Source organism: Gorilla gorilla, chromosome 15 (assembly GCF_029281585.2).
Source record: "Gorilla gorilla gorilla isolate KB3781 chromosome 15, NHGRI_mGorGor1-v2.1_pri, whole genome shotgun sequence".
NCBI lineage: Eukaryota > Metazoa > Chordata > Mammalia > Primates > Hominidae > Gorilla > Gorilla gorilla.
Window position 1 is genome coordinate 30,816,096 of NC_073239.2, and position 20,910 is coordinate 30,837,005.

A 20,910-nucleotide genomic window follows, 5' to 3' on the forward strand; every position below is an offset into this window, starting at 1 on the left:
TAGAAGTTCTATAGGTATTAGCCATGGTTGACAAAATGCATGTGTTAAATATTTAGTTAATGCTGGCCTCTGGTATTGGATTTCTAGGAAATCCAAGGTAAGAGGTAGGATGGTAAGAGAAATGGATTTCTTCGACAGTCTTTAGCCTTTAAGAAATTTCATAAGCATCCAAACTGTTGCCAGAGGTAACATGTTTCGCAGTCTTACCGTAGTGACAGCAAATCCAGGCCTTTGGATTAGAGCACTATTTTAGGAATTTCTTGTAGTTCAATGCATATTTCTTGTAACAAGTTAATTCCAAACCACCCATTATGATATAACTGATTACTCAACCATAGCATGTGCCAGGCACTCTGCTAGTCATTGAGAAAAAACAAGATGAATAATAACAGTGGTTAGAATTGCAACGGAGGGTTATTGGTGCTATATAAACAAGGAATATCCAAGGAAGAGTAGGGTGGGAAAGTTGCTGAAGGAATTTAAAAAAAACAACAGAAAACGTGATACTTAAGTGGAGACAAAGCTAGACAAAGTTTAGGAGGGCATTCCAAGCAATGGGAAGACTGCAGAAAAAGAAGTGTGCATGTGGTGGCTCACACCTGCAATTACAGCACTTTGGGAAGCTGAGGTAAGTAGGATTGCTTGAGCTCAGGAATTTGAGACCAGCCTGAGCAACATATCGCGACCTTGTCTCTACTTAAAATTAAAAAAAAAACAAATCAGTCAGGCATGATGGTGTGCGCCGGTAGTCTCAGCTACTTGGGAGGCTGAGGTGGGAGGATTGCTTGAGCCTAGGAGATAGAGGCTGCAGTGTGCCATGATCATGCCACTGCACTCCAGCCTGACAGAGTGAGACCATGTCTCAAAAATAAGTAAGAATAATAATTTTAAAAAGACAGAAGCAAAACATCATAGTGGGTCCTCAGAAATGAAACACAATGCAGTTTGTTCCAGGGAGGATGGTTACAATGGTGCCAGAGGGTTAGTCATATAAGGCCCTGAGTAGACTGGTGAGATAAAAGATCTTGCCTGGGTGATAAAGCATGGAAGGGCCTAACTGGCCTGCCAAGGGGCTTGATTCCAACCCATCTGTGACGGAATACTATGGAGGCCACGGAGTATCTGGATCAGACTGACACTTCAAAACAGTAACCCTCTTTGCAGTATGAACGGTGGATTGAAGGGAGAAAAGGGTAGACTTACGGATGCCAGCTAGACGAATATTATACTAAAACAAGCTGCAGGTGATCAAGGAAAGGTAGGACAATGATGGAAATGTCAAAGAAATATTTTAGAGGTGGAATTGATGAGACTTAGTTACAAACTGAAAGTAGTTGCTGAGGTAAAGGAGGAATCTAGGACAAAGTCCATGTTACTGGCTTGAGAACAGGTGACAGAAAGTAGGTTTGGTCATGAATTCCATTTAAATTAATTGAACTTGAGGTATCATTGAAACATCCAGTTGGAGATGTCTATTAGGGCATATTATATAATATATGGGTCTGGAGCTCAAGGAGGAGGTCCATTTTTGAAATGGATAATTGTGAGTCATCAGCATATAATCTAAATTAAAGAGTCTTTAGGAGATTAAATATGATGCGGCCAGAGGAGACATTTTAATGGAGAGAAGAGGAAGAAAGTGTAGAAGACGAGACACTGCCCCATTAGGAGGATGATCCAGGACATTTCAGAGGTTGTTGCAGGGGTGGTTCTTACTCATTCTTACAACTGAAGCACAGACACATATCACTGTTCTGAGTTTGGGCAAAAGCCTGAGGCAAAAGGAAAGAATAAAAGGTCATTCTCCTCTCCTAACAGTTGCTCTGGAGTTCCTTAACTTGGTCACGATTATCAATAAATAGAGGAACTTGTTATCATGACATGTCCTGGAAATGTTCCCGAGATGGATGTTTCTAGTCTGCAAAGTGAACAATGAAGATTATGGGTAAGATGAGAGGGGAGTGAAGGACTCTCTCCTTCTGCATGAATGGGTCATCTTGTTCTGTTTACAAGACTAATGTTGTAATTAGGCACTCTCTGGGCTAAACCTCAACCTCAAGGCCTGCCTTTATTATTCTAACACTATGCCTTTAAATCCCACTGGGTTTTTAGTCTATTCAAGGGTATCTATTTATATATACATGAGATATCATACTTGAACTTTAATTACTTGGGTGTTACAGTGTCATAAGTACTGGATTTAAACTCAGAACATCTGACTTTGATTTTCTGCTCTGTCACAGATTAGATTTAAGATTAAGTCATTCTCCTTCTCTTGGCCTCTATGCCCAAGTTTATAACATATGACAGGGTTAGACAAGATAACCTCTAAGATTTCTTCTCTAAACTTTCTAGAAGGGGTTGAAAGTCAGATACAAGTAAATATGTATTCATTTTCTATCTCAGTTATTCAGTTATTTACTTGATGAACATGTATTAAACACAAATTAGGTGCCCTGGACACAGATAAATAACAAGCTCAGAAACTAGTGAAAATTAGATATATATTTTTCCTTAGGTGAAAACATATTTTCTCAAAAACTAATTCTTCAAGCTGTGGGTCCTTTTTGTTTTTTATGAGTCAGGCTTGGCATATGGGTTTGGAGGTCACTGCAGAGGAACAAAAGCATTTATTGTCCAAAGTTATATCCTGAGAAAGTAATCTTGAAACTACAGATGCTGAGGGACACAAATAACCACACTTTGGGGGCTTTTAGCCTAGTAGTACCAATAATTAATGGTTAGAGACATTCCTGTAAGACAGTGATCTAAAACAGCAAAACTCAAAATTTGAAGGTAGATGTAGGAGATAGGTAATCAAAGGTATGAGAGAAGGATAAACGTGTGGTTGTGGGGTCTTCCTGAGGATATGGAGCTCTGCCTAGGTATCTATGTCCCATGTGCATGAATCTGAGTAGAGACTAACTCAGATGTTCGTATTTCTGGAGCATCCCTACTCTTTCTTTTCCACCTGCCCCATCCAATAGAATATAAGTTATCCTTCTGTGAGTTATGAAGCAACTTTCCTACTTACTGAGGAAAAGTAAGATACTGGGGAGAGGAGCAAGTGCTGATAAGAGAGAGAAAGATCAGCTTTGCACCCCAGAATGATCTGACTAGGAAGTTAAACTTGCTGTCTAATGGCATTCTCTCTCTTTTCTCATGTTTGTTTCTTCCTGTTCAAGATCTATTTTTCTTCTGTTGGTAACAGTAGTCTATTTTTCTTTTAGAGAACTACTCCACCATCATCTGATGTGGTTCTGATGGCTGTGTGTTTCTCAGCTTTATCCTCAGCCTGTGGGTAAGTCCAAGACTCATGGAAAACCAATTAGACGATCTTTTCTTGGCATTTAGAAATATTGAAGAAAAATAATATATGCCTGGGAAATGATTGGTGCAAAGTCACTCCCTGGTGTAATGCCCCTTCATTTGGGTATTTGGGGCAACCTTGGCTCTCACCTTCCCACAGCCTACTTAATCCTTTCTTCAATCGCTTTTCTTCTCAATATTCCTGCAATAAGTTCCTTATCTCTCTATGCTGTACATTCTAAGTTCATTATGTTCATATTAAGTAGCTTAAGTCTCCTCCAGATGTCACTCGATCCAAGGAGCTCTTCTTGTTCAGAGAAAGGTTAGGAAATGCATTTTGAAGTACACTTGGGAGACAAAGGGCAGGGCCCTGGGTCCCTGTTTGGCTAGGTATAAGAAAAAAACACGGCAATTCAGACTATTTGAAGGTCTCTTTTAATTGAAAGTTTATTTGTGGCATCTCTGTTCTAAAGAAATGGGTTGTGAAAGCAGAAATCTCCCTTGACAACATAGGGGCTTCTTTAGAGGTTGTGACATGTCCCTGTTCATGAGTCCAACTGCTACTGCAGGAAGATGGATTTCATTTGCCCCAGCCTCTCTCTCTTTTCTGGTAGATAATGTAGAACTTTCAGGAGTTTCCTTCAGTTTCTGGGGCCTTGGTTCTTGAACAAAGAGATTCCATTATCTTCTACTCTTTCTTCAGCCTTGTCTACAAGTCATTTGTTACATTACAGCATTTCCTGAAATTTAGCAAATTCTTGAAAAGAAAGATTTAATCTTCTCAGGAGAAGCTGGGGAAGATTTATAGACGCCTATTCTTAACATGTCAAAATGTGGCTTGGCTGCTAAATTTACTGGGACCGCCTACACAGCTGAGGATTTCTGTGACTCTGCTGGAAATAATGGCTTTAGGAGGTAACCAAACAGCATTAGAGAAAAACATTTGAGAGAAAACAGATTTTTATGTTGCAGAAGTATTTCTTGTTTTATAAAAGAGCATTACATTTTTAAGAGCTCATTAAGTTGTTTTCCTTTATGTTTGACCCCAAATTAGAGTTTGGATTTCTTAATTTTCTCTTCTAAAATCATCTGCAAGGTATTGGTAACTTGAGTTTCCAAGTCTTCAAATGCCATACAAAATGAAAGCATTAATTCTTAGGTATTATTATGGAATGAATTGAATTCTGTTAGGTAGCCTTTTATAATACTTATTTTTTTCTGTGCTTAATCATTACAGGTAATTTAAAATAAATACTTTCGCAAGTGCACCAACAGAAATATTTCACTGTCATTGAGCAGAAAGCTAAAAACCTAATTACGGTATGTATTGAACAATTTTTGTGTTAGTTTCTTCACTCTTTCCATATCTTTGTTCACTTTATTTAACATCCACCATTTCTCCCCTCACATAGTCATACATTGGCATTTTTTTCTTCATTTCATTGAAGAAAATGGTACTCTGTTACACAAATCTGCTCCCTATTTCTTTTGAAACTGTATTCAGTCAGTCCCCATAGAAAGAATAGGTAATGAAATTCTATCTCTCAAGTGTATGTAGACATATCAATCACTTTAAGTGGAAACAATCATTCCTCTGCCATTTGGAGCCAACATCTTTGAACAAAGCAGCAGCACCATTGCTTTCTGTTGCTAAAAATAGTTTTTCCATAAAATGCTAAGGTTTACCTTCCAACCACACGCCACAGAGGTCAAGAAAAGCAGATTTCCTGATAACATTTGATTTGAGCAAAGGGAGTGATAAAAGGTGCGTTCTGTAATCTGGATTCAAAGCCGACTGAAGACGTGGAGTCCAGTGAAGATAATCGAGCAGACCTGTGCTGTCACCCTGCTACCATTCCATGATCTCTGCCCTGGGTTGGTCAGGAAATACAAAGATTCTTTTCCATGTTGTTGATAGTCAGTACTCCCAACTGTAACATCTCCTATACAATTCAGCATCTTTTCTCCCTCCTAAATAAGCAAAAAAGATTTTGGATTTGTGATGCCACCTTTTCCTCAAGAATCATTATACACGTTTGGCTTTTGTTTTGATTTCAGTGCTTTAGGAAGCTGGCACCAGAAGATACAGAAAATAAGGCACTTGACCTCCTTTATTGCAACTGCCCCCATCCTGCATGCCTCCCCTACCTGCCATAAACTTAAAAATCCACGCATATTTAAAATGCTGCTGGCTAAAAGCATGTTGCTGATGGATTAGAGAAATACCACGTTAGCACAACGCATTCTAGTTACAATGAGGCGCTGCTGTCTCTACCCAGGGCATTGCTGCTGTGAAGCAAAACAGCTCTCACTTCCAATCCCCAGATACAGAGCAGTATCAATGCAGAAATATTAAAGAGAAAATTAATAATTTATTTCAAAAATTCATTTGCAGCTGCACTTCGGTGAATTAATTACTTTTTGTCTTTCTCCTCTTATTCATCCCTCTCTCTTGCTAATGATCAAGTTGGAACTAGGAAGAGGAAGTAAGTATGGTTGGAAGAGGTGGGAGTCTGGTGCTGCTGGAGCAGAAAGCACAAAGAAGAACGTGCTTTTATGTGGGTGCCCTAAGAGACATGATAAGTGAAAAAGGGTAAGTTAAACTTAATCCTATTTCTTTACACCAAAAGCAATAGAAACCCACGTTACTATGTTATAAGTTCTACTTAGTATTTTAGAGGAGAGAAAAATTAAAATCCAGCAAGCAAAATCTCAAGTTATTAAAAAGATTAATCTGTTGTTTATCACTATATCATCTGTGCAATTCACTTCCCTGTATGCTCATTAAAATAGACCAGACCACACAGACAAAGCAATTGTGTAATTTTGCTTAAGTGTCACGCAGAGCTCGTGTACTGACTTCCAGAAGGGTTGGGGTGGACACAGTAATTTTTGCATAACACTTGCTTATCACAACTTGCCAGATGACTCTATGGTGACATTATGGCAAGGTTCAAATCCATAGCCATTTAAATCATTTTCTGAGCTAGAATAGAAAAATCAGTCCGAGAAATTTCATCTACCATATCCCAGACTGAGGCAAAGCAGATGCTTTCTTCCATATTTAAAACACTCACAAAACAGGAAGATAGTTTCCATCATGCCAGTTCAAGCTACCATTTTAAAGCAAGCAAAAAGTTGTGCTTTTTAATATACCTTATTCTAAGTAGCTGGTTTAATGGGAGAAATAACCTTTGTACTAATGAGATTTTGAAAAAAACAAATGAATGCAAAAGCAAACACTGAATTTTCTCTAATACTCTTGTTGCTCTGGCACAGGATCCATAGCCATTTGGGTACCAAATGATCCCCTCAGGGATAAACAATTTCCATGGGTGCAATTGGATGTTCTGGTATGTGTATCAGCAGAAAGGGGGAATAAAGTTAAGGAAGAAGATGGAGAGAAATCAGTGTTTAATTTTATCCAAAAGATAAGAGACAGAGGAAGAAAAAGAAGTACAGAGAGGAAGGGTATCAAGAACCAACGCTGATGGTGTCAGAGGCAGATACTCCTCTGTTCTGTTCAGTGAAACTATCACGACAGCCCATTGACTCTTCTGTAAGAATTTGTATAGTTTGCACCATGACACTGTGCCTCAGACTGTCTTAATGACTCATTGTCCCTGTTTTGACACAACCTAACGTGATCAGGAGCTCATCAGCTAACTCAAAATTTGTTTTCTGAAGGTTGAAATGAGACACCATCTAAAGGTGTACTTGCTATAGTCTCACCTCTGAGTAAGGAAACAAATGCTTCGTGACTTTGTGTCTTTCAGTACTATACGATTTGGGATACTATAGCTCAATGTACCATTATAGCTCTTTCCATGGATTTCTAAAATATGCCTAATGAGTAACCAACTTAATCAATCCCAAGTATCTTGGTGGAAAAGATTTCCCCTCCCAATATCAAAAACCCTTCAGATAAGATGAGTGCATAATAAGGCCAATGTTTATTTATGTAGCTGTTGTAACTTAAAAGAGATCTGAAGGAAACATTTATTCAGTATCATCAAGCCACTAATAACTTCCATGCACTCAATATACTGGTCCATTGGCTATGAATGCATTCTTACTTTTACAGCTTCCCTAGAAATTCTTTATCTGAAAATTAACCAAAAAGCAACTCATCATATCATACAGTAAGAAACTAAAAATCTATATCTAAGACATATTGTTGCTGTTCCGAACAAACCTGGAATATAATTTGATAATTCAATGAAAATTTGTTTGTTTCATATTGTGTATGTTAAAAGAAGTAGCATTAACTGGAATCATCAATCAAAAAATTTCCCCAACATCTCCCGGCAAGTGATTGCAACAGCAGCTGGAAATTTGGTAGACATCTTTCCTTCCTAATTCCTTCAGCAAGAACATTTAGAACGCTGTAATGATTGGCTCTAAGGAATCTTGTGTTTATGAAAAACTATCCTGCTTCTGCCTTATGCATTCAAATTTGTCTCCAACCAGACTCTTCGTACATCCTGAAAGCTCCCAGAGGCTTTTGACTACGTAGTACTGCCCCCATGTGGGCCAAGGGTGTCAATCGTACAAGGAGCACTTGCATTGCATTTTTGACATTAGCAGAGGGAGGTAAAAACTATGATTTTTTGGTAGTTTTTATCCTATACATTGATTTGAATTTTCAAGGGAAATAAACTTTTCCAGTCTCAGAGTTAGTCATAAAAAGTAGCTGGGTTAAGATGCCTGGAAATAAAGAACAGAGGAGAAGGGATAGGAAAATCTAGGCCAATGTTCTCTCTCACCTGGGATTCTTGTTTTTCTCCGCCCAGAAGGTCAAATCTCAGATGAATTAGTATGCAGATCACATACACAGCAACTACAGTTCCAGACTAGGGAATGTGCTAATTGGCTCACCCGCCCGAAGTACCGGGGTACCAGTCGTCTGACACATAGCCTCTGAGGGAAGCAGGACTTAATGCAGGACACAATGTTCTCACCACTCTGCACTGTCCCCTATCCCTGCTTCTAGCAAGCAGCCTGGCCATACGCAGCGATGGCTGGAGCACTTTCATAATTATTCCTGCTTTGTAGACTAATGTGTACACTTGGGATTTTAAAATGCTATCTAATTCAGAAGAAATTAAAATTAAAGCCAGTGTCCCTCCAGGCTCCTTTCCCCATACATTTCTCCTGTAGTGTTCCAAACAGTGCTCTAAATAGCATCATGCATAAAAAGGTAGGTTAGAAACTCAGCATTGGTGGTGCTAACACCCTTTAAATCTGTCATAGCATTGAGAATATGGTTAAAGCTAGTCCCTTACCAGACAGTACAATACAAGAAACAACTCGTTTGCTAGTCCTCAAAGAAGTTAAATAATTAAAACTGTTTTCTAATTCCTTTATGATTAGAGAAAATACCTTATAAATAAATGAGTAAATAAATAGCATCTCAAATATGAAGATTACTTGGTTACTTGTTTGTAACTCCTTTCACTATTGGCCTCATCATTCCAACTCATGAACTGTTTTGCTCTCTTCTGGGATTGTTTCCGAAAGAGGTGGGATGCTTCAGAGAAGAAACATAGAATTTCCTAAGTGTTAGCACCCGTCTTGTTCCAGGAAGCAATGATATGCTTAGAGCTCTCTTTGAATAGGGAGCTGTCTGAATCATATGGTATCCATGTTGCTGATGCAATCGGATCAGGAAAAACGACAGCCATCAGTTGTTGATTAAGTCTGATAAGTTATCCAGGCTAATGAGGTGGAGGCTTTTCATGCTTCCCCTGCCTAATGTCTCTCATTAAATGTACACTTAACAAATATTCAGATAATTGTGGTAGTCATAATAGTGGTAATAATAGCCACATGATGACAATGGTGAAAAAAGAAAGCATCCTTGAATGGAAGAGGTTTCAGTTTGCTGAAGCAAATCAAAAGAGGTTGTAGTACTGCTGTGAGCTGTGTGCAGAGTACATGAGACTATCTAGATGTTCCTTTGCTTTATCATGTTTTTAACAAACTAAAGGTAATTAGCTAGATTTCCTGGGATTACTTGGACACACAAAAGTACAACAAATTTTTAGGCAACACAAATACTTCTCCTGATTTGAGTTTGCATTTTGACCTGAAACTAGCAAAGCAAAGCTAATTCTCAACATTGTAATTTACATTCTACTTCAGTTTCTTATTTATGTTAGTTCAATTTTAGGTCAAATGCCCTTGTGGAGCCACCTTATATTAAAAAGACTATTCAGCCTCAACTGAATTAGACTATTTTTTGTTTGCTTGGTTAGTTGGTTGGTGGGTTTTGCTTTGTTTTTTACAGGTTTGCAGCTGAAGATTTTTTCTTGCTTGTATTTTTCAACTTTTATGTTTGTCAGAGCCTCTAAGTCTGGGTCAGGATGAGATGTGAAGATGTCAGAAAATTCAAGGAACCTTCTATTTTGTAGACTCAAAAGGATTTGATAATAATATGAATTGTCAGTTTTGCTCATCACTCAGTTCTAAAAATCTATACTCAAAACCTTTCATGATTGTCTTATCTCTCAGTAGCATCAAACATAATAAAATCAAAATAAACTGCTGATGAAAATCAGGTTTCAAAATTTTACCAGAAGTTTCTTTTCTGTTTGATTCTTTTTGATCAGCACCAGATATACCAGAAACAAACAAGTTTCTCCAAAATCTCATTTTGTTCTAGCAATACTCCTAGCAAGAAAAAAAAGACAAATATGGAAATGATGCTGTTCAGGTTTTTCTTCTGTCACCTCTATTAATAAGTTCATAAAAACAATACTAATATTAATATTGGCCTTATTAATTTTCCAAATTAAAAATAACATAGTTAATACAATAGACTCAGCTTTTGAATTTGTGGTGATCTTTCTCTGGTATTAGGAAATTTTGCATCCCTGACAGTTCAGTAGCACTACTTTCTCTTTTGTCTTAAGTCTAATGTAAGTCTAACGGGCTCATTTAGGCTTGTAATGAACAGTTTAGGATTTTTACTCTCGGGTTCCCAATCTTGGTAGGTGACAGTAGTTTGTTTGCATTTGCCTTATGTATTTGATGCTACACAGTAGTGAAATGCAATCCTTTGCTGTCTATACAATTATTATGATGCCTTTGCAACATGATGTGCTCACTGACACAAGTTTACCTTCCTTTGCCCCAGGCTTGCAACCTGGTGGCATTTGAATGTACCTGTTCCAAAGAAAGTATTGGTCTTATGACAGTTTTGTGATGTGAAATAAGCTGAAAGTAGGCTCAACTGACCCGACTATAACAACATACCTCAGTCTAGAGTCTCTTCTAGCTACTGATGATTGCTTTTCTCATATTTGGAAAAGGCTATGACATGGCCAAGAGAAAGAGAGAGAAATGTCTTTGACCAAGTCTCTGAACTATAGAACTTGTCAGAGACTTTTTTTCTTTTGTCCTGAAAAGGAAAGCAGAATATCAGAAATATATTTTCGATACTTAATAAAGTCCCAGCTAATGTTGTCGATGAAACAGCAACAGTAGCATTTCCAAAATTTCTGTTTTGGAAAAGATTATGGGTAGCAATTTGATTGGGAGAGATAATTAAAGAATTGCAATCATATGGTTTTTACTTAGAGTGTATGATTGTATACCTATTCAGGAATAATAATGGATAGCCTGAAGGGGATTATGGACAATGGCAAAAATCTTCCATCCCTACTTCTTGGCACCCCTCTGCATATTGACTGCTAGTTTGATGGACCAATTTGGAAGTTTACTGTTTGTTAACTGTTTCTATACTTTATGACATATAATATGTAGAGTAACATAAAACTAGATAGTAATGAGGAATATCCATTTAAATTAACCTACCTAATGAAAACAAACCAAACAAAATATTTATTGTATGCCAGTGGCTTCCGTTCCTGTTTCTTCATGAGATCCAAATTAGTGCTCTTAAGTCTAATTCCCAAAGCAGCTTCCATTGTCTGGGCCCACATGCCAGAATGAACTGCCATTTACATTGGACCAAGAAAGCAGTAAGCATGTTGGGCAAATTTGACACAAATATGCCAGCTACTGTTGATATAGGAGCAGAAATAGTGCATCAGCTTTCTTTGAAACAAAGAATAAACTAAAAACCAATCACTGAGTACATCAATTTCTCATCCCTGCTGAGGTGCCACAAGGCCCTAAGATTCTTCCTTACAAAGCCACCCACCAGAGAGAAAAAAAGAAAAGAAGAAAAATAACAATTCTAATGTTGAGAAAAAGAAGTCAAGAGCAGACTCTAATACTTTCCTTATGTTCTCTCTGGAGCTCTGTGGAGAATATTCTGTGCTGGTAATTGCTCCTAATCAACTGGATGGAAGAGAAAGCAAAAATAAGAACAACCCATGCCTATATATTTAGTATACGCTTAATTCTTCTCTAACATAGATGACCTCTAGGAGAATCCTAGAAAAGGTTTTACCAGACATTTCTTTTCACCTATCACACAGTTCTAATCGTTCTTTTCTTGGAGTGCTTTTAATACTTTCCCTGAAAATATGTAGCAGCATAATACTCTGTTATTATGGTATAATTGGTCTAGCAATATTTAATATTCTCTATAGCTCAATCATCACCAAGCTCTAGCCATGCTAGAAAATAGACTTTGAATAAGTAGAACTGTCTCAGCTAACTCACCCTACCTGGAAATAGGAAATCACCATAGGATTGTGATAATCTCTGAAACCTAGTACTTCGGGCAGGGTAAATATTGGGCTCATACATGATGCATACTCACGCAAGGACTCATAGCGTGTCTCCCTCAATTGTAACTGAGTTACAAAGTTGTCTTGACTTTGTATATTGGAATAAAATGGACTAATATTCATTACAAATAAACTGTACCCCAAACAGTTCTTAGAATAGATACTTCCAAAGAGCTGACAGAACAGAGCACTATTATTTTTACATTATGTGCCCTCCTTATCCAAGGATAAGGCAATACCCTAGACCTAACATTTATGACAGCCCCTAAAATAGCCACCAAGAAACGGTGTATTTAATTCTTAGTCTTTCAATATTTGTTAAATGTTTTTCAGGCATAAGCTAGAGTTACTCATTCTTGCCTCCTTCCATATTGCTTGGATCAGTGAAGACAATTATCTTAGCAGCAAATTAATGTTAATTTCACTACACAAAATTTTGAATAAAATTGAACAAGAGTAGCGATACACATAAAAGCCACATCTTAGGCTCATGGGCTATGCACGTATTTTTTTAGTTGACATAAATCTTGGAAAAATTTCCTTGTATAGCTGTGACCAGTAAATTATAACACTCCTGAAGGACTCAGCTAGGTTTTTTGCATCCCTGTAATTTCAGATGACAGAATATCTGACTAGTAGTAGGTACTCAATAAATACTCGATTAAAAAATTAAGCCAATGGGACATTATAACCTATGATTTGTCTCTTAATGTAACACCATATCTTGCAGAATTTTAACAATTAGTCATATCCACGGAGTATATAATAAGCTAGCTAGTTCTTCAACACTGACTTGGAAAAAGTTAACTTATTTCATTCCTTTTTACCCTAGACATGTTTCACAGCGTGATCTATATGTAACCCTTTTAAAGGAAACCGGTCTTCTCAAGTCTCTTCAGAAGCTAAAAGGATATTTATAAAAGAAATGATGATATACCTCAAACCATGGGTATGGAACCGGAAATAGCAATTTGACCACAGAAGTTTTTTCACAACTCATATACTACTACCCAATGATCTAGGATCCATGTGGCCTCACAAAATATATGAGAATAGCCACTCATAGTGTCAATCTTTAGAACCTGAATGAAAAGAAAAAAAAATATGGTGAGAAGAGGAAATGACAGAGGAGCACACAATGGTGATGGTGGTGAGGACAGAGATGTGGTAGTTGAAATCTATTAATGGTAAATCACTAAAAGAAGACCCTAAAACTCCTAAAATCCTTAAATGACCTTGAGTTTGGATCCATTTCCTTGAGGGCCAGTCCTATTACTGATCATCTACTTAGATATCTACGAAAGCCCACTACTGAAACCACTCCATATGTATTCTTTTTTTTTTTTTTTTTTTGAGACGGAGTCTTGCTCTTGTCGCCCAGGCTGGAGTGCAGTGGCGCAATCTCGGCTTACTGCAAGCTCCGCCTTCCGGGTTCAAGCCATTCTCCTGCCTCAGCCTCCTGAGTAGCTGGGACTATGGGCGCCCGCCACCACGCCCGGCTAATTTTTTGTGTTTCTAGTAGAGAGGGGGTTTCACCGTGTTAGCCACGATGGTCTTGATCTCCTGACCTCGTGATCCACCCGTCTCGGCCTCCCAAAGTGCTGGGATTACAGGCGTGAGCCACCGCGCCTGGCCCTCCATATGTATTCTTAAGCTGGCTTTTCTTTAGCTAGCTTAAGTAATACTTTATTCCTCATAATCAAATAATCCTAGTGAAAAGTACTTGGAGTATTTTCACATTTGTGAGTAAGTTAAAGATGTTTTGTTTTTTGCATTACTTAGCCCTCTTCTCTCAAAGGATGATTTAGGGAGATGAAGGGAAAAACAAGAAAGGAAGGATACTAGAAAGTTAGGTAAGATCTTACTAGTCTTCCAGAATCCAGGACAGACCCTCACTGATAACCGTAGGCTTCCTTCTGCTTATTGGATGGATGTAATAATTAGCATCAATATTCTGTCTATCTGAGATGAGCTGTATAGACTGGGAAGTCTTATAAAGGCTAGGTCACAAGATAAATCTAGGAAAAACTTAATAGATACTTCTTAATCTGTAATGTCAATAAGAATAATCTGAAAGTCACATTAGAAATGCAAATTCTTATTCAATAGATGTAAACTAGGGCCTAAGATTCTACATTTTCACAAGCTTCCATGTAATTTCAATGCTGCTGATCTGTCCAATACATTTTGAGTAGCAAGAATGAAGGGACCCTTTATATAATTACACAACCATTCTCATTTATTCTCTGCAGGATAGTAAAATAGAAGATGACCATTGAAACCAGACAAATTCACCATTTCCAAGCTGTGTGGCTTTGAACAACTCATTTAGCCTATCAACATTTTTGTTTCCTCATTTGTAAAATGGTGAGGATAATATTTATCTTGCAGAATTCTAAAAATTAAATGTTATGAAATATGTAAATTTCACAATAGCTCCTAAGCAAGTGGTATTTATTTTTTCAATTTATTCACTATGTTAATTAGCATTTATTGAACACTATGCAATTTTCTACAATAAATGCTGGAGAGGAAGAAATACATGATCTCTGCTCTAAAGAGTTTATAAACCAATAAAAGTAAAAAATTGTCTATAGGGTTATATCTTGTGACATATAATAAAAAAATGCCATAGAGAAAAACAAAATGCTTTGGAGTTTTAAAAAAGGCAGGTTGACAGAGAGGAAGGAGAAAAAGGTGGAAAAATCAGAGAATGTTTCAAAAAGGAGGCTGCATTTCAACTAAATCTGTACTGTTGGATAAGAGTTCATGAAACAGAAAAGATGGGGGCTATCATTTCAAGTAAAGGAAGAAGCTTGTAGAAATCATGGTATGTGAAAACTGTGGCTTTTTAATGATACCTCCAGAATTTCAATGTGGCAAAACTAGGTTGAATTGGGAGGAGGCAAGGAAGACAAAGCTAGCTGCATTTAAAAACAAAGGCCTTGTATGACATGCTGGGATCCTGGGACAGTCTGCACCTCCTAATATAGCTTTCATCACACCTTATTACAATTAAAAACTAGCTCATGTATAAGTCTGCAACTCTAATATAAAAGTGTCTGGTCCATAATAGGTATTCAATGAGTTCTTGTTGACAGAATAAATGCATAAATATTAAGGGGAGAGAGTTCTTGGGGAAGGGGGAAAAAGGCCGAAAATCATATTCCACAGACGGATCCCATAGACAGCTGCCTGCTCTGCTTATCCTGCAGTGACCTTAGCCCATGTGGGGGCTCTAGCATAAATATATGTCTTAGAGCAACACCAAGCATTTTTTATTTGGCATGATTGTTACATTATATAACAGAAACAACCATCCCATTATACAATCTATTGCATGCATTCCATTTGGCCTCCCTGTGATGATTCAATCCCTTAGTGGTGCTTAAGATGGTAAAGGTTGAGAGAAACTATTATACTCTAAGCAGATTGAGATCATCAGATGAAAACTATGGTGTGTCACAATGCACCCACCATCGCTTGTAACACAAAGTTCAGTAATATAGCTTGCAGCTACTGGTTGATTAGAACAGCTTTCCAGACCAGGACTTCTGCTTTCCTAACACACAGAAGCACAAGGCTGCTTGTTTTCCTGAAGAAGCAGAATGGCACAGTCTCCAGTGAACAATATGATTTCGATATAGAAAGCCTGCTTACATCTCACTTCATTTTCATTCCATCTATTGATTTCTTCAGGATTGTGCACATGTATTGGAATATCTTTATTGAATCCCCCAGGCATTCCAAGTAAACATAAACAGAATAATTAGGAATAATAGTAAAAGAATAATTGTAAAGCAGAGCATGTCTTCATATTATATTAGAAATAGAAACCTTGGATTTATCAGACGGAACTATTTTAGGGCTGGCTTTAGGCAGAATTAAGCAGGAAAAGCTCATCTTCTACAACAGGACAGCACAGTGGTGAAGGGCATGAGATGGAGGCAAGTAAACTGGATTTGAAACTCTGCTTGAAGACTTTCTGGCTTTGTGATTTGGGATGTATTGCTCAATCTTTCATGCTCCAAGCTCATCATCTATAAAGTGGGAATTATACAATTACTTAACCCATAAGGATATGGAGAGTTAATCCATGAAATATTACTTAGAATAATAATGACACTTGAGAGCTTAATATATGTTAGCTATTCTTATAATCTTCAGGGCCTCCACTCTACTAATTCAGTAAATATCCCTACTTCCAGAGTACCTCATTCTGTATTTTAAATGTCTCCAATATTATTTTTGTCCTTTTGCATACTTGTATTTCTAGCAAGAGTTCGAGTCATTTGTTTGTGTAATTGTGTCCTCACAAAATGTTGCCCTTTTCCAAAACCTTTTTATCTTTCCTTTCGTCTTTCACTGTGAAAAGAAAAACACTTTTTAAAAGTTATTAAGAAATCCACAGCATTAATAATCAAGTGGTGAGAAAACTCCTACCCCAGCCCACAGCCAAAGCCCCTGAAGTTACAGCAATATACAGTCATTCATGCAACAAATATTTACTGAAGTGTCAGATACTCCTGGATGCTGGGGGCACAAAGATAAATAAGGCAATGTAGATGCTGAGTATTCACTGGGGAGCATGGGAGCACCAGAAAATGGAGCTTAAATCAGTCTCATGTAGGGGAGGAAATGGTGTCAGGAAAGGTTTTCTCCCTATATCCTTGTAGACTTTTCTAGAGTTGTTTAATGACATGCATCAGTTTTCTTTCGTTGTTTGACATTCAACTGGTTAGAAGACAAAGTCTTCTTTCTCGTTCGTCAATAAATCCTAAAAACATATCCTTCCACACATCTATAATGCTCGGAGAACTGGAAAAAAATATAATGATTGTCCAACTCAGAAGTTAGAGACTTGGGTCACACGCAGAAAACTTTCCTTCGGGTATTCCTTATTAACACCATGAAAGCAGCACAAATGCATCCATTCATTCACTCATTCAATTACTCCTCCTCACTGTGCCTTCCTGCACACTGCTAACTGTGCCCTCACAACCTGATATGGTTTGGCTGTGTCCCCACCCAAATCTCATATTTAATTGTAACCCCCCTAATTCCCATGTGTCATTGGAGAGATCCAGTGGGAGGTAATTGAATCATGGGGGTGGGTCTTTCCTCTGCTGTTCTCATGAAAGTAAGTCTCATGAGATCTGACGGTTTTATAAAGGGGAGTTTCTCTACATAAACTCTCTTGCCTGCCGCCATGTAAGATATGACTTTGCTCCTTATTTGCCTTCAGCCATGATTGTGAGGCCTCCCCAGCCATGTGGAACTGTGAGTCAATTAAATCTTTTTCCTTTATAAATTACAGTCTTGAGTATGTCATTATTAGCATAAGAACAGACTAATGCACAACCCAAGTCAACAATGTTAGAGGAAACAGATCTATTAAAGAAAGTGTCCCTGTCCGTGTGGTAGCTAAAAATAGTTGAAGATGTATCTTATAATAGAAATAAACAAAAATAAAATGAAATATATGATTAAATACCATTGAATTGTTTAATAAATGACTTGAAATTCTGGGAAAAAAACATCAGCAAAGATAGCAAATACCGAAAGTTTTACCTCAGGTGCCACTCATATCAACTGGAAGTAGATGCCTAGAAAACTGTGTTGCCAGTGATTATGTGACTGCCAGACTCAGAAGGAAACAGCTTAGGGGCCAACGTTGGTCATGTCACAAGAATCAGAAGCATCAGCAGTTTGCTACATCTTTTTCATGGTGTGCTGGCTATGTAGCATGACAGTTAAGAAAAGTGGTTGTAATGTACTAGACTTGGATTCTGCTGCTTGTTAGCTCTGGGACCTTAGGAAATTTATTCAACTTCTCTGGGCCTCAGTTTTCTCAATTAAAAAGTGAAGATACTATATCATCTCAAAAAATGTTAGCTACTATCAATTAGTCTGTAGCTTCATGGAGAACAGAGCCAAGTCTGTCTCAGTCATCTTTACATCCCTGATATATGGTCCAACAAGGATCTTCTCTTCACACACACACACAGACACACACACACACACAAAATGGGAAGGGTATTTAAAAGAATTGGGACTGGAGAAGAACTATAAAAGATGGTTAGACTATTAAGTCAAGGAGCATGAGAGCAGAAGTTACTATTCGGGCAAAAACAAGTTGACAAGACATGGAAACCAAATGAGTATGACAGTCACGGACTAAAGAAGAGACAGACAAGCCAGAAGGAAAGATAAATAGTATCCAAACAACTTCGACTTTGGAAAACACTAAGAGATCATCTCATTTATATTTCGTTTTGTGAAGAAAGACAACTGAAGCTCAGAGGAGTTTAAATAGCTTATAGTGGGAGATACTGGCATAGCTAAGATTACAACCCAGATTGCCTGACACATACTTCAGTGCTCACTTGGGAAGGAACTGGAAGAAAACGCTGGGAAGCTGGTCTAAAATCATATGATAGAGTTCTCCATATGGAAAGTTCACTCCTTACATGATGAGGATCTCTCTGCTCTGTTACCAACAGAACAAAGTAGAATAAAATTCCCTGGAGGGCTCCTTTGTGGGACATGGCCACGGATAGTGAGGCCACAAAGCAAGCACTATTAATCAGCAAGAATCAAGAATATGAACTAAAAACATTTCAAGCTTATTTATGGAAAAAACAGTACCCAACACTGTTGGTAAGTGGGGGAGCAATGGGCTGATGCTTGATTTAAGTGGAGATTAGATAAGGAAGCTAGGAGGAGAATTTCCTTTACCCTGAAAACACCACATTGTATTTGTAATGTGCTATCTGAAAGTGAAAACTACACATAATGCTTTGCTTGATACTTTGTGGGCTTTTTTTGTTTGGGTTTTTTTTTCTTTTATGAAGAGCTCAAGATATTCTCTTAGATATTACTATTACTCATAACATCTATGCCCTTTTCTTTAGGGCCAGACATATTTTTAGTCCCATTTTATAATGGAGCAACAATTAATAGTCAAATATGAAAAACATTCTGGTTTACTGACTCCTATCACCTTATTTCTTACACTTGATGCTTGTCCTACCCAAAGACAAGAAACCAGCACCAAATGTCTTCCCTAGGTAGGTAAATGTTGCTCATTTTTATTTGTCATCTAATAAATAAATGCCAGATTTGGAGGTGGAACCTTCAAAGTGAAGTTGCCTCATCCTGAGAAAATGTTGGTGTCTGTTTACATCCATATATTAATGGAATAATCTTCCAGATCAGTCAGAGTACTTGAGATACAATCAGTGATACATATGCCCCCATTGTTCTTAATTAGCTTCTGATTAAAATGTCTTCTCATGCTCTTCAAGCTTAATTGTTGTCATTGACATCCATGAAAGTACTCTTGCAAGGATTTCTGTATTGAGAATTAGAGGCAGGGAATCTATAGTGAAGCACTGTGTCCCCAGGAAGTTCTTCTCTCTCCCCTGATTATAATCAGTCTCTGACTGCCATCACACAAGAATTATAATACCTAGGTAATAAACACCCTGAAGACATACTGCGACTGTAATATTTGGGTTCTTCAGGCTAAGGGGCCCTGCAGTGGCAGGCTTTTGTGTTCAGCAGTGCTCAGCAGTTCCATCCCGAATTTTCTTTCATCAGTAGATAGCGTTTACTTCTCTTCTCCATTGGGATGTAAGCATTGCAGAGAAGAATTTGGGACTAAATTCCACCATAGTGTTCTTTGCAGTGAAGCTAGGGAATTTTTTTTTTTTAAACATGGATGGTACCCTTAGCCAACTGCATAGCAGATTTGTTTTTCTAAGTCTGGATGTGCACTGCAAACTTTGGGAAGTATTTTTTAGTCACAGATCCCTAAGCCATTTCCTAGTCCATTTAATCAGAATCTGTACAGAGGTTAAGAGCAAGGGCTCTGGAGTCAGCAGTGTGAGTTTGTATCCTGACTCTAAAATGCAAACCTGGGACAGGTATTTAAACCCAGTGCCTCAGTTTTCTCATGTATGAAAATGCAGTTAATTGTATCTACCTCATGAGGGTGTGCTTAGAATAGCACCTGTCCCATATAAACACAATTTAAGTATTGGTTATGATGGTGGTAGAGGAAATGGAGCTAGGACTTGACTAAATCCTTCCTGAAGCCCATCCTACCGCTGCACATTTTAGATTGGGAAGTCAATAAACCCCTTTTATTTTTTAACTCTTTTTGAGTTTGGTTGTTCTGTTATTTTCAACTTACATGGATCCAGTGCTTAGCCTAGGCTGAGCAGCCTCATCTGGGCATTCTACCAATATAACAGAAAAAGCACCAGTCAGAAAACTTGAGTCCTAGTCCAAATGTGACTCTATCTAGGAGCATATGATTTCAGAAGCCTTGGCAGTGTTAATTTGATTACAGATGAGTCTGGGCATTGACATCCAATAATCTACATACTAAAATGTCTCACCCCTCAATTCTGTTTATCTAATATATAAGGAGACTGAACTAAAAAAGCCTGAAGGGTGGTCAAGCTTAAGGAGTCAACATTTCTAATCTTCTCCTGGAGGCCAAGGGGTGGACTGAATTTTGTAGTGCATTGTACAAGCTCTTCTTCTCTTGCAGAGGAGTGTGATTCCCCTCCTCTTTGAAGATGAATAGGAGGGAGGTGTTGAATGCTGCTAATTCTCAGAATGGAAACCAAGGTAACAGGAGAAAACAATACCAGAGAGGTGCTGATTCTAGACGGCTTATGAATACAGAAATTACCTGTCTTTGTTACGTGTTTGGAGCTGAGCCTTCCTATAATTTATCTATGCATCTCAAGAGGCTTTATACAATACACTGAGACATTTTCTTAAGTAGAAGAGACTAAAAAACAACATTAAAAAAAAGCAACCATCCTTTTTGTCTGATTGTTCTTCCATGCTGCTTGTCCAAGGCTGGTTTAAGGTAACCTGACTG

The 20,910-nt window shown here is 37.9% G+C and overlaps 1 long non-coding RNA gene across 1 annotated transcript in view; it reads left to right on the forward strand.

Annotated features, from left to right (window-relative positions):
• Nucleotides 1-1,827: 1,827 nt before the first annotated feature.
• Nucleotides 1,828-20,910, forward strand: part of LOC129526592 (uncharacterized) — a 44,393-nt gene continuing 25,310 nt past the window's right edge. Inside the window, exons 1-4 of the long non-coding RNA XR_008671260.2 lie at nucleotides 1,828-1,945; nucleotides 3,231-3,301; nucleotides 4,547-4,629; nucleotides 5,777-5,902. This is a non-coding gene — a long non-coding RNA (uncharacterized lncRNA). The remainder of the gene's footprint in view (nucleotides 1,946-3,230; nucleotides 3,302-4,546; nucleotides 4,630-5,776; nucleotides 5,903-20,910) is intronic.